Genomic DNA, 13,217 nt, shown 5'->3' with positions numbered 1-13,217 from the left:
TGATTATTATCTTCCTATTACTTAAATTAACACTTCCATATTACTTAAATTAACACAGACAACTTCGTATTACTTATATTAACAGGCACTTTTCACTGTGACCCAGCTGTCAGACAATGTTCTTTGGTGACATTAATGGGAAAGATCTGGATTTAGAGCCCTATGTTTGCTTTTATAGGCCAGATTTGGGATTTATTCAGATTTGATTCTCTCCTCAAAAGGTTCCTTAGTCTTTAATCAAGACCACTGACCTACCTGCTACCAGATCGCTGTCTGTTCCCTCCAGCCAATATCGCTCGGGTGTGATGGTAACAAACCAGGCTAGCTGCTTCTCCATTCCTTGGCTAAGCGCTGTATTGGGAGGCAGGACAGCATGGCACTCCCAGTGAGATTTTCAAGACATCATAAATTTTAAATTCCATTTGAAACTGTAACTTGCTAATCCTCCTTTATACAATCCCATAACTAGGGTCAATGGATTTGGGGGGAATTGACCTGAATCCTGCCTTTGAGAGATGTCGCTACAGAATTGTTGTGCTCCACTGAATATTGTATGTCCGTATCTTTTCTCCTTCTGCCAAACAGATATAATAATAAGACTAGGAACCATTCTAAAGATGCCTTCAAATTTTCCTGATTCTTTCTCTGGTATTAATAGTTATAAGAGCAAAAATCTTCAAGTCCTCTGTTCTGGTTTTTTTGTTGTCATTTTAACTTGCGTTAAGCATTTCACTTGGTGGTTCTCAGGTAGGGGAAAGATGCACTGCTATTTGCTTAGACAAGTTATGGAATGAAGTAAATGGGGTTCAGCTGCTTTCACAAAAATAAATCAGATGATTGAAATTCCAACCATTATAAATTCAGGTAGCAATAAACAAATCTAAAAAAAAAAATCTCTTCCAATAATTGACAAAGAGGGGAATGGTTTTATACCAGTCCTTTGTACTATCAGCCTGACACAGAAAAATTATTTGTTAGAGCCAGAAAATCTGGACTGCAGTGAAACTGAAATTTATTTTTAGATGGGCCCATTGCTGAGATGGCTCTATTAAGAAAAGGTTGATCAGTACAGAGTCAAAACTAAAGAGGAAGTTGAGGTATCTCCTATTCATCCTTAGGCTGGATTGTAAACTCATAACGACTTCTTCATTGGCACTCCATTGGCATAGATTTTCTTTCTTAATTTGAAAAAGAGCTCTACAGCACGCTTTATAAAATTAATGCCAAGCAATAATCTTTAATTAATGACACATTTTTTTCCTTTAAAATTAGAAACACTTCTCAAACAGTAACTCACTGTCGTGATTGTAAAAATGAATAAATTATGTAGATACTGTCATCGCAACAGAAATAATGGCGTGATCCAAAGCCCCTTAAAATCAGTGAGCCCAGAACTGTATTATTCAGATTTTAGACAAAATATTTTCTCTGTAGCTTTTATGAATGTAAGAAACCTTTGTGTTTCTTAATGTGGTCCTGTGTTCACATAACTTGGCATTTTGTTTTCTCTTTGCAAGGGTTAAAGTATTAGTCTCTAACAAAGTGTAGCAGGACACAAAAAGGCTTCCTGGAAAGTTTCCAACGTCTATTGTAATCAATGTAATTTTTTTGGGGTGGCAACAAAAGGCATAATCTATTTCCACCTCAAACCTTCTGAATAGGCTGTAATCCATATTTAGTTCATTAATCAATCATTGGGAAAATTTGGTACTTGGTTGGCAATCCAGTACAGTTATTGCCTTTATCACAGCATGTCATTAGCCAGAGCCAAACCTCTCTTTTGAATATGATGGATAGTTTGTTATCTTAATTTGAGGGAATACTGAAAATCACTTTCAGTGAATACTTCTTCAAAAACTAATGCATTTGGGTTCCCATTTTTAGGCTCTCGTGCTGTCAACTATCTTTGTAATAGAAATGTTATTTTCATAAGTAGCTGTACAAAGAACTTACCGAGTTGGCGCTACCATGTGCAGAACTAGATTTTTTACTTTTCCACATACTTTTTGCTTTGTTCGCTCATCTACCAGTCAGAGAACAGACAAGATGCTGTGTGATTTGACTGACCAGTGGCAACTAAACTGTACAGCTTAAATAGTGAATTCTAAATACTCTAAGAAATGATCCAGAGAGATGATAATGAATACGCTTAGGAAATCATTATCTTCTTGCTAGTATTCTAAGAGCAGAAAATTAAGATCGAGTAAATTAAGGTAATATTTGTAGGCTAAATTATCTATTTTGTATTCTTTGTTCAGCTGCATTATTTTCCTTTTTCTAATCAGGAAAATAGAGAAGAAAAAGCTCTCTCATTGAGATCATGCAAGTGACAACTATACTGCAAATCTATGTTATTCATAGCAGAGTCAATTTTAAAGAACACAATACGAGCACAATATACACTGGAAACATTAACTAAGCTTCCATAGATGTGTAGGCATAGGGAATACTCTCTGTTGTTGCATCCACTCAAAAGTGCTGAAGTTTTTCAGCAGTGATTGGGAAGGGACTGAACTGGATATTGTGCTTTCTTTCGTAACACCAAAAAGGAGTTTCAACTCGTAGGCTGTTACCTTGACAAAATATGAAACTTGCCATTTAATATTAGAGGGAGAGGTATATGCATGTGAATCTTACAATGACATAAAGCATGGTACTTTAAAAATCCTTACAGAAAAAGGTTGGGAATCTGAACTTGCAATTATCCTCCAACATATCGCTTAGGCTGTAGGACTGGTGGCTATGCCTTTCGTGCTTCACCACCTGCCTAGCCCCCGTGTTCACCACCGCGTGCTTGAGGCACCGTAGCCTCTTTGGACATGCCTGTAAATATTTGGCGTGTTCAGGAATACAGACCTACCAGGGTTGCAGTCACGATACTGAACAACAGTTAGAAAAAGCTCAAGCTTCCTCCATTGCTGCAGTCTGGATACATAGGAGCGCCCAGGCTATTTGGAGGTGAGATGCATGTGGACTCACACGTGAAATACAGTACAGATACAGCCTCACAGACTGTCTCCAGAATGGGTGATCTCATCGAAGAAGCAAAGTGAAAACTCTATCAAATGACGTTAGACCCTGGAACCTGATAAAGTCAGGGCCAGGTTAATTAAATGAGCAACTGTCCACAGTGTCTCTGCTCATTTGGGATTTTGCGCTCACTATGACAGACATGAAGAAGTATCTCTTGTTTTATACCACAGCTGCATCTTAGGATCACATGAAATCCCTTCTGCCTAAACTGATCAGATTCAGAGTCAGTCTCCTGCCACTGATGCTCTAATCTCCTTTCCTTTTGCATCATCTATCACGGGGTACCAATGAACCGTACCGACCTGTGAGAATAATGGAGAGAGAGGGGGGCATTTGTAGGTTAATATGTCAGCTGTGCTGGATAACAGATGGTTGTAATGATCTGGTCCATGATGTGATGTTACAGACAGTAAGGTAACAACACTGTAGAGGCGAGCTACAGAGAAGCGTCATAGATAAAGCACTGGGGGGAGAGGGGGGGGGGGGGGGGCGGAGAAAACAAACAAAAAATACTTGTTAAATGTACAGGAAAAAGTCTTCAAACAGATCAAGGGAAAGATGAGAGAACAACAAAAAGAATTTAAGATTCTAAAGACGAGGAGCTACATAAAAATAATTGTTTCATTCTGCAGCTTAGGGCAGTACTATAGCTCTTTATTAGGCAATTATTTTCTGTCATTTTGAAGACTTTATCTCTTCCAACAACATAAAGGTTCTACCTGAATTCTTTACAGCCATGTTCCTTCCACCCCTGTAATAGTAGTATGCACCTACTCTGTAATTCTTCTTGTCTCTTGTCAAGCGCTGGGCTTTTTGTGTTATCACAGCAACCTGTCAATACCTGCAGAGCAAAACTGATAATGAAACTAGCATTTTTGTATAGTGACATGTTTTACCTCAATACTATGTGGGCTAGATTCTGATAACCTTATTTATAATGAACAGTATCTTCCTCTGAGTGGTAGATTCCCTTATGGGATAAAGTGCTATCAATATCTGTCCCTTAAGTTTTAAATTAAAGGATCACGCTTTATCAGTCAGTGAAATACCAGCACCTTTGGGATGAGATGTGACAACAGTTTAACAGTACATACCACTGCCACCTAACAATTTAAGACAGAAAATGAAGAACACCATAGCCACTTGAAGAGGCAGAGGAAATTGAACTGGGTCGGTGGTATTAACAGGATCGGTCATTGCCAAGACAACCAAGTTACAACTTGCATGCCTACAAAAAGTGGCTTGTGAGAATGAATAATAAAAGGTTGCCAGAACACTTGCCGTTTCAGATTTTGTGGGAAAGGGCAGTGCTTCTTCAGGTACTATACGAGCCAGTGGCACATGGAATAGCTCGGGACTGACGATGCCTCCCTAGCACTGTTCCCTGCAGTACTGAACACACCCCGTCCAGATGTTAACTGGGTATTGCTAACTTGGTCAAAACTGGAGCTGCGACACTGCTTTCTTTGATCAAGAGCAACAATTTTTTCTGTCTAGCTGCATCAGGACTTTCAGTCAGTGTTTGAGTGCTTTCCTGCCCTGCAAATCCTGTCTTGATAGCTGCATGTACTAAGAAGGCTATGCGGAATAGTAGTCGTGCCCTCAGTAAGCAGGCAGAGCTGGGAACATCAGTGTGTCGGTCCCCACTGCTAGCTAGCAGTGGGGGTTGGATGGCTCTGGTGTCTCTGGACAGATCTGCAGTTCCAACTGATGTTATAGCCCCCGGCTGGCGGTGGGATATGCTAATTTAGCCCTGAGTCTTGGCCTCTTTCAGCTCGGGGTAATTGGTTAAGTGAACCTGCAGTTACTGGAAGGGTGCTGTTCCCCTTCCCTTTCTGCACCTTTCCTTTCCTTTGTCTTTCCTCCGGTTTTTCCTTTTTCTCCCCTTTGGAGTTCCACAGTATTTCACTTTTGCTTTCCCTCTGTTCCTATCCAGAGGATCCTTTTGCCAACAAGTGACAGGTACCTGTAAATTATTTTATTGTTTATTTTACTGATTTTATCTCTTCTTTGAATTTTTTTTTCTCTTTTCTCTACTCACAAGCTTGCCAGTGGAATATGGTTTCATATCGGTTCATTGTTAAGACTAGAAAAAGGCTACGAAATAAGTAAAGTGGGGTCACAGCTGTACACATCTCTGGTTTTTACCTGCAAGTAAAGTCTTTGATTGCCATAAAGCACTTGCATGTTTTAGCTTTCTATGATCTATCAGAACTATTAAACGAGATTGCTTTGTTAAGGAAAACCAAACAGACCAATACATTCTTCCACTGTCTCTCACAGAGCCTCTATTGTGAATTTTGCAGTGGAAAACACTACAGTTACTGGGATTTCGATTGTGACTAGGAAATGTATTCTCTTTGGCACAATTAGCCACTGAAGATGCTGTCTGCTAAGCTGTATAGCGAGTGGTGCGTACTGGCTGAAGGATGAAGGTTGACAGGGTGAGGGCAGGGAAATATTGAAAGTTAAGTGCGTAGAGAGAGTCACAGAGACTGTGAAAGCGAGATGAGGAAAAGGTTAGTGCTGGAGTAGGGCTTGAACAGTGAGGGGTAGAATTGGACTGTGGAGCTGCAAGATGGTTTAGGAGAGATGAAAGGCCTCAGAGCAGAGGGAGGGAAGGAAAAGGAAAGAGGAAATAGTCCAGAAGCTGGGAGACAGAATGACAAGACTGAAAAAGAACGGGGGGGGGGGGGGGGGGGGGAATAGAAAAGGAAGTGGGAGATTAAGGAAAAGTTGAAAAATAAAATCCTGTAGTGCAACTGGCACTGTCAGCCCAAACCCCTGGGTTTTTATACATTTCTCTTGATTTACATCAGGTTTCATGAGATATTACTGCAGGGGCAGGTTACTGACCTGGGAAGGAAACAGATAAGAGAACAGGTGTCATAGAATATGAATGAATACAGCAGAAGGAAATGAAATGTTAAAGGGAAAGGGAAAGGGGAAATGGGAAAGGGGAAGGGAAGGGGGAAAAGGGGGAAAGGGGAAGGGAAGGGAAATGAAGGGGAAAGAAAAGAAAAAAGAAAAGAAAAGAAAAGAAAAGAAAAGAAAAGAAAAGAAAAGAAAAGAAAAGAAAAGAAAAGAAAAGAAAAGAGGAAAGAAAAGGAAAGAAAAGAGGGATAAAATCAAGATAAACATCCTGAAGACTACTTTACACTGACTCCAATGGGACAGTGGAAATGCAGAATCCTGCTAGGCTAGAAGTTTACTGATCCATTTCAGGACACTTGTGTGGCTAGGCTACTTGCAGTAATTAATTCCTGCTTACTGCACTGTTGGTAGTAAACCATCTTAACCCTGAGTTCCATTAACATTAGTTGGCAGGGCTTGGCTGGTAGCAATGAAGTATGATTAGAAGTCCTTAATTAGACTCCCTAAAATATTGCGCCTGGATATTCATTGATTATACTATAGTTTGAAATATTCCGTTTTACATAGTTTCTTTATCCGGGAGGTAAAATGTATTGACTATTGGAGAAATGTTATTTGCATAAAGTATATCATATATGTAAATCCAGTGAACCTTTTGAATGGCGAAAAAGAAAATCACCAATGTCCGGTTTTGTTATCTGGAAAACGGTATGTTAATGTCAATATGAAAAAGGTGGGAAAAGAGAGAAAAGCGTTGTTCTTCCTTGGAGAAATGGTTAGTTTACAATTCATTTTCCCTGTTGTTTTTTGCTACACCCTATCTGTGATTTAGATTTGTTTACAGTTATTATACGGAATACTAGATTGGCAATAGAATATTTTTTTCCTCTCCCTTTTTCTTATTCTCCTTTACAACATGACAAACGCCATTTCCAGATGTATGTTTATCCTATCTAAGACACAGAGTGTGCTTTTCAATAACATGAATTAAAACAAAAAGCAGCAGTGTGTACGTTACCGAAATGAGAGACTTCATTCACAAGTTGTCCCACAGACTGTGTTTTCGAGCAAGTTATTCTTTCAGATATGTATTGCTTAGTATATTCATTATGCTCATAAAGGTAATGCCATTTATCTAGTGCATTAATTTAGTTGAAGTAACCGTGATTAGTTCAAATACCTGACATAGTGTAGGACTGTACCGATCAAGGCATTTGCTTAAATACATGACTCAGGGCTATTGAAGACAGTAGGACTAAACACTAAAACAAGTACTTAAGATTAAAGACTGAAATATCTTTTAGGGCTAAACACATTCTTTAGTAAATGTACTAAGACCCTAATATTATTGCTTATATCCCTCTACCTTTTGAGACTTGTAATGCGTGTGGTTTTTGCCAATGTAAATCTGACAAGCTCTGTCAGATCTTGTCCTGATTCTCTATCAATAAAATCCAGTAAATTCCACCGATCACAGTCAGAGTTATGATCATATATAGATACAGTCACATGCTGCAGTAGATGAACAGGTAGCATGAATAATGTAAAGCTTCAGGACAGAAAACAACTGGTGAGTAACAGTAAAAATGTCCATTCCGTTTGCAGGTTTGTTTCCTGTTACTTGGGTACTTAGCCTTCTTCACACCACGTGCAGAGTTACGTGACAGCACTATAAACCATACCTATAAAGGCTTCACCGGCTTTATTTATTTATGGACTTTACATTTGCATCACCATTTGTGATGAAAATCTAAATCTCTGGTGACGAGCGTACAAAGACACACAGATAGCACCTTTAATTGGCAGAATCAGAAAGGGAAGACTTGGCTGAGAGAGGATGAATGCTTCTGGTGTCGCTGAAAATCTCTCTGTACCTGTGCTCATAAGCAGTCTGTGTGAAGTCTGTGTACCCTCAATGAGTACTTTGAAAGACCGCTGTGTCACTTCAATCACAGCTCCGCCAGAAGTGATGTGCCAGAAAACCTCAGTGTCAAATTCTGCCTATTTGAACTACCCAGAGCATCAGCATGGGTAACTAAAATAAGCTATCAAAGTGCGAAGCACAATTTTGCATTACAACAATTTGTTTTCTAGAGGAGACAGAATACCAAAACAAACCAGCTTGATTTATGTGTCAGTTTTTAAGTTCAGCATGCATCTAATACTTAGTCCTGAAAAGTGCTGAGAACCCACAACTCCCATTGAATCGGTATTTGCTTCTAGCCTAAAGAAAATTAGAGAAGGCTATTTCTGAGAGCTGAGGGAGCTGGCACTCAGAGTAAGTGATAGGGATTGGCTTGGCAAGTAAATATCATCATCTTCCAAAATTGTTTCTGATCCAATTCTCATAATGACAGCTAAGCTTCCAAATCAAGTCAGAGTCAGCAATACGAACAAGTTGGAGCTCTTCTGTTTCACACTCTAAGTGCTTTTCTGCCCTCCTCTATAGTCCTCCGACAGTCCTTTTTTCCGCTTCCCTCTTCCGTGAGGCCTTTCTCACCCCTCCTCTGCCTCCCCAGAACAGGCTGCCAGACTCCTGGCAGGTTGCAAGCTCTCTCTGCTCCGCTCCCCCAGTTGCAGGGGAAGGAGCGATTCTTTCCAGCCCCCCCAGGCAGACCAGCATGGGCCCCCAGTGCTCTTTGAGGACGTGGACATAGCGCGCTTGAGCATCTCATGTGCTTTGGAGCTAGGTTTTAATCTCCAAGCAGCTGGGGAAGCAGCCTGTGAACATGTGCGGCCCTTAGCACTATCGTATACTTCCAGTGGCAGCAGAAGGTACTCGGGGATTAATTCTGTACCAAACCTGCTGCTCCTGGCTTCAGCCTCAGGAACGGCACTTTCCTGGCCCCTGCTGCGGGGTCTTCCCTGCCAGTCCCTCCTCCCCAGACACTTACTCTTCTTTTGGTGCCTGCCTCTCTCTCGCCTTTAGACTTGCACTTAATAAGAAGGGCAAAGAGGAATTATCACCCACAGAGTTGCAGAGAAAAGAAAAAACCCACCAGATACTGGCACGTTTTCTCTGTTTTAAGGAGTTCAATGTTTTTGGAGGCTTGGTTTTGAGTACTTGAAGTTGACAGCTGCCAAACTGAAGCAAACTGAGCAGTTCTATCAAGTCTTAAGAAATTCATGGAGTATTTTAGCAAACAGCCAGACTCCTAGTTTGACTGCTAAGTATCTATCAAATATTGTCACTCAGAAAGCCCACAATAATAATATTTAGGGAAAAATCTCTGTCCTGGATGCAGCCGTGTTTGGTGATGACAGAGGTGGGATGGGGGTGGTGGTGAACCTCATGTGAAACAGACACTGTCTCTAATGAGATTAATAGGGGGGCTGTGGCCTTTTAAGTCCTATCTTCAAAAAAACCTTCTGTATGGAAATGACATTTCTTTGTTTTGATGGAAGATTTTATTGGAAACTGTTACCCATTTAAAAATACAGAGAAGCTTAGTAAAACATCCCTTAAAACATGCTTTCTGTAAAGATTGCTTTCCTTGTTTCTCACGTGAAGAACAGAGTATCATGTGCCTCAGTAAGGCCACCATATGTAAGGGCTTTTTCTCCCCTCATCTAACAGAGCTTTAACTCAAATATTCCGTTACACGGTTTTCAAATTCTGTCTCAAATAGTCTGCTTGCAAGCTGTATTTCCTAACCAGGGAAAAAAATCCTTTCCTTAAATATCTCCCTGTGTAACTCAGTGTAGGATGTGGCCTAGTGCCTTGCTAAGAAAAACAAAAGCAATAAAAGTTTTAAATGGATAGATGATGGATTCCACTTCTACATTTTTTATTAAATATGTTCCTCTGGACTGAAGGGCAGGAGGAGTACATGGTATTCATGAAGTCACCTTAGCTTAGCAAGCAATAGTAGTACAAATACTTTTAGCTGTAATTATGAATTTTGCTGGCACATCACTAAATTAGCCAAGTGACAAAATTAGCTGGTTGTTTGGCTAAAGACCAAAAAGAATTAATCTGAACCACTGATGTTACTATCCCTGGGCAGTGCAAGGCTTTTAATAAACCATAGAATCAGAAAGAGTAAAACAGGAAAATGTAGTTTGCCACAAGCGATGTTTGGTAGGCGTATATCACTTACAAACCATTTAACAGATGGGTAAAAGAAGTGCAAGCCACGAGGATGAGTAAACAGACCTAATCTTGCTTCCACTGAAATAAACCTAAACAAATTTTATGGACCCCAAAAGGAAAAGGCTTGTAAGAAGTAAATATAAGAATGCAAGTCTTTATAGGTCAGAGACTTGGGGGAAAAGAAGGAGAGATCAGTTCTTTCATAAGATAGCGTTAACTTTTCATCTAAATAGAAATGCTCAGTTGTGTACAGCCTTCTGAACATGTTCAAAACAAAGGAGATCATTCTGTGCATCATATATATATATATTATTTGAAGATAGACTTATAAAGACTGGTATGAATATCAAAACTTCAATCAGTATAGATATAGCTCTAAGTCCTACCTTAGATGATGGTTGATGCCTTCCACTGGTACAGCAAGTTTGTCATGCAAATGGCCCTTAGAGCTTTAATTATCAAAACTGAAAGACTATATAAGCCTACACAGTTTCCTCGAGGAGGCTTTGAAAGCTTATACATCAAACAGACACACCATTGGCAGCTTTCAACCCAACAGTATCAGTAAACTGCTGATCTGAGTAGGATAACTGCAGTAAACTACTGAACTGAGAAAATCGAATAATACAAAACTTCAGTTAAATTAAACTTACTTGCATTTAGGAATTGAGAGAGAAATAGAATTAATGGAAAAATGCTTTCTGTATAGTATCAGTAGGAGAGGGGATGAAATCACAGAAGATAAAACAGCAGGATCTTTCTGTGACAGGAGATGGAAATACACGATAATTAAAGTTAAATGTTAATTTTATTTTCATCCAGATATAAAACTAGGAAATCCATTTATCTTGCAGTGTTGCTTCTTTTCCTCGTGCTAAATACTACCATCATGACCAGTCCTTTAGAAAGGTGGCAGCAGAAATCGTGACTTCCATGGGATGCCGTGAGTACAACATTACCATGGCAGCACCTGGATTAAAGTCAAACTTGGAACTGCTGGGTGCATGGCCAGCTGCCATGTATGTGTGCATTCAGAAACGAAGGAAGGACAGCAGAAATCATAATAAATAAATGTGAAATAGTTCAACAAAATTATTTTTTTCTGGAGAAAAGAATAGAAGGCGCATTTAAATCTGCAAAGAGGAAAAGATAGTTATCTTTCACCTCGCTCACCTTGAGGGCTTCTAGGGCCGGGCACCTCTTGGTGCAATTTTGAGTTGTCTCAGAGCTGCTTACTGTAATCCAGTCCCCCTCTCACAAATTCAAGAGTGCTCCCTGTGCCAGCGGTGGCCAGGAATAGGTGCCGAAAGCTGCCGATGTGGCTTTCTGGCTGAGAGATCTCAGCTGGTTCTTCAATCCAGCTTTGTAAATTGGCAGAAGAATAAGGTTGCCACCTGGCTAGTAAAAAAAGAAAAAAAAAAAAAATTAATCCTTGCTGACTTCTTTCCGTGATGACTTGCACGTGTGCCGATGCACTCTGCCCAAGGTTTTTGAGGAGCACCGCTGTGCAGGAGCAGGCTGAGCCACACATTTTTTTGGCCTGGCTGCTGCGGTGTGTCCCCGTGTCCCCAGCCTTTGCGGGACAGCTCTGCTCCCCCCGCACCCCACGACTTCTTCTCCCTCCGACTGCACCCGCCGCCGCCACGACGGCACCAAGGCGGATCAGTTAGAAACGGCAGGCAGGGGCTGCGTAGCAGAACATGGACGGACTCCAGTGTTTTAGCTCAAAGCGGTTTTGACAGTAGGCTGTGCAGTGCACCAGGGTTGCTTTTCAAGTATCTCACAGGCGGGGGAAGGCCCATGGGAAGGCAGAAGAGGTGAAGTGGCTAACTCACTCTCTGCAGACGAGGCACAGCGCACTGTGATGAGGAGCTAACGCCACAAACCACTCTCTCTGCGTCTCTTCCCGGAGGGCATTTTAGATATGAACCAGCAGACAGTTGCTTGCAGGTTGTATACGTTGTTCTGCTTGTCTCTGTCATCTTCCTCGTGCCGGGCAACTGGGGATGAGTATGTCACAGCATCTCAAAGTGTTAACCACCACTAGACTGGGCATATACCCAGTACCCATAGGAAGGGCTTTGTTACTCACTCCAGTCACTTTGTTAGCTTGTCCAAATTCTAAGCGAACACAAAATACTAACTTACAGAACCACAAAACCCAAACCTCTTTATAAGTGCTTGATAATTTCTAATACATATAGTACTTGCGTCACAAGACTGTTTTAAATGTTGTAAAAAATTGACATTTTTTCCCATCAAAGACCGAGAATGTATGTTACATACAATTTTTAAAACAAAATATTTCCCTAAGAACTAGGTTGGAGACTTGTGCTGAGCATACTTAAAGCACTATTGACTGCTTTTAGAAAATCCACACAGTGTAAGAGCAGGCAAGATGTCCTTACCCTATGTAAAACTAGAGAAAACATGAGTTTGCCTAATAAGTGAAAGAGATTTTGTTTACCATTTTTAGAGATTTTTTTGGTATTAATTTAAAAAGTTCATTCAAATGTCTGAGAGGATTTCAAGTTCTGGAAATACAATTAACTGCCGAGTAGAGGATTAAGGAAAAAGGATATTGAACAGCAAAATACAAGGGGGACACAAAACCTGAAATACCAGAGAAGCACCGGATGAAAAAAACTTCCAGAGGAACTATTGATATTCTTCCCACTTACCTTCAAAAGCTTATGAACAATTATTAAAATTAGAGGAATAAGCCTAACATAGAGCTGTATTTCTAAAAACCTTGAAACCTTTCTAGATGCTCTAAAAAGAATATTTAAAGCATTTCTAAAGAGCTAGAAAAGTTTTTAGATAATAACCTGTTTTGGTTAGCGACAACTCTGTCTGTTTTATACAAATCTTAGTGCAAGACAGAGCTGCAAGGGACGCCACGGGGACAGCTAATCCGCTACCTGAAGAGACAGGCTGCTGGAAGATGGTTGTCTAACTTCCTTTTAAAAATCTTCAGTTTCAGAGATTCCAAAATGTCGCTGGCGTAATGTGCCCTGGAATCTAGCATCTTGCTACCTCTTATTAGGGAGATGTATCTGTAATGTCTAGCTCAGCTATCACTCTGCAATTCAAACTCGTTGTATTTGTTGCTTTCAGACAGCACATTCTCTTCTGCATAATAGATAAGCACAACATTACATTACCACCCTCCCTAAAACCTTCTTTTAAATAGCTGTAGGCTGTTATGATGTAGACC

General features: G+C 40.3%; 2 long non-coding RNA genes across 2 annotated transcripts in view; one reads left to right on the top strand and one right to left on the bottom strand.

Annotated features, from left to right (window-relative positions):
* The window catches only part of LOC142408746 (uncharacterized), a 30,804-nt gene extending 17,713 nt beyond the window's left edge, over positions 1–13,091 (bottom strand). The window contains exons 1-2 of the long non-coding RNA XR_012775400.1: positions 12,922–13,091; positions 11,174–11,398 (exon numbers count right to left, since the gene is read on the bottom strand). This is a non-coding gene — a long non-coding RNA (uncharacterized LOC142408746). The remainder of the gene's footprint in view (positions 1–11,173; positions 11,399–12,921) is intronic.
* Positions 1–13,217, top strand: part of LOC142408748 (uncharacterized) — a 73,717-nt gene that overhangs the window by 41,228 nt on the left and 19,272 nt on the right. The gene's annotated exons all lie outside the window — the stretch shown is intronic.

The sequence above is a fragment of the Mycteria americana genome, chromosome 4 (assembly GCF_035582795.1).
Source record: "Mycteria americana isolate JAX WOST 10 ecotype Jacksonville Zoo and Gardens chromosome 4, USCA_MyAme_1.0, whole genome shotgun sequence".
NCBI classification, from domain to species: Eukaryota; Metazoa; Chordata; class Aves; order Ciconiiformes; family Ciconiidae; genus Mycteria; species Mycteria americana.
This window is presented reverse-complemented; position numbering and strand designations above follow the sequence as displayed.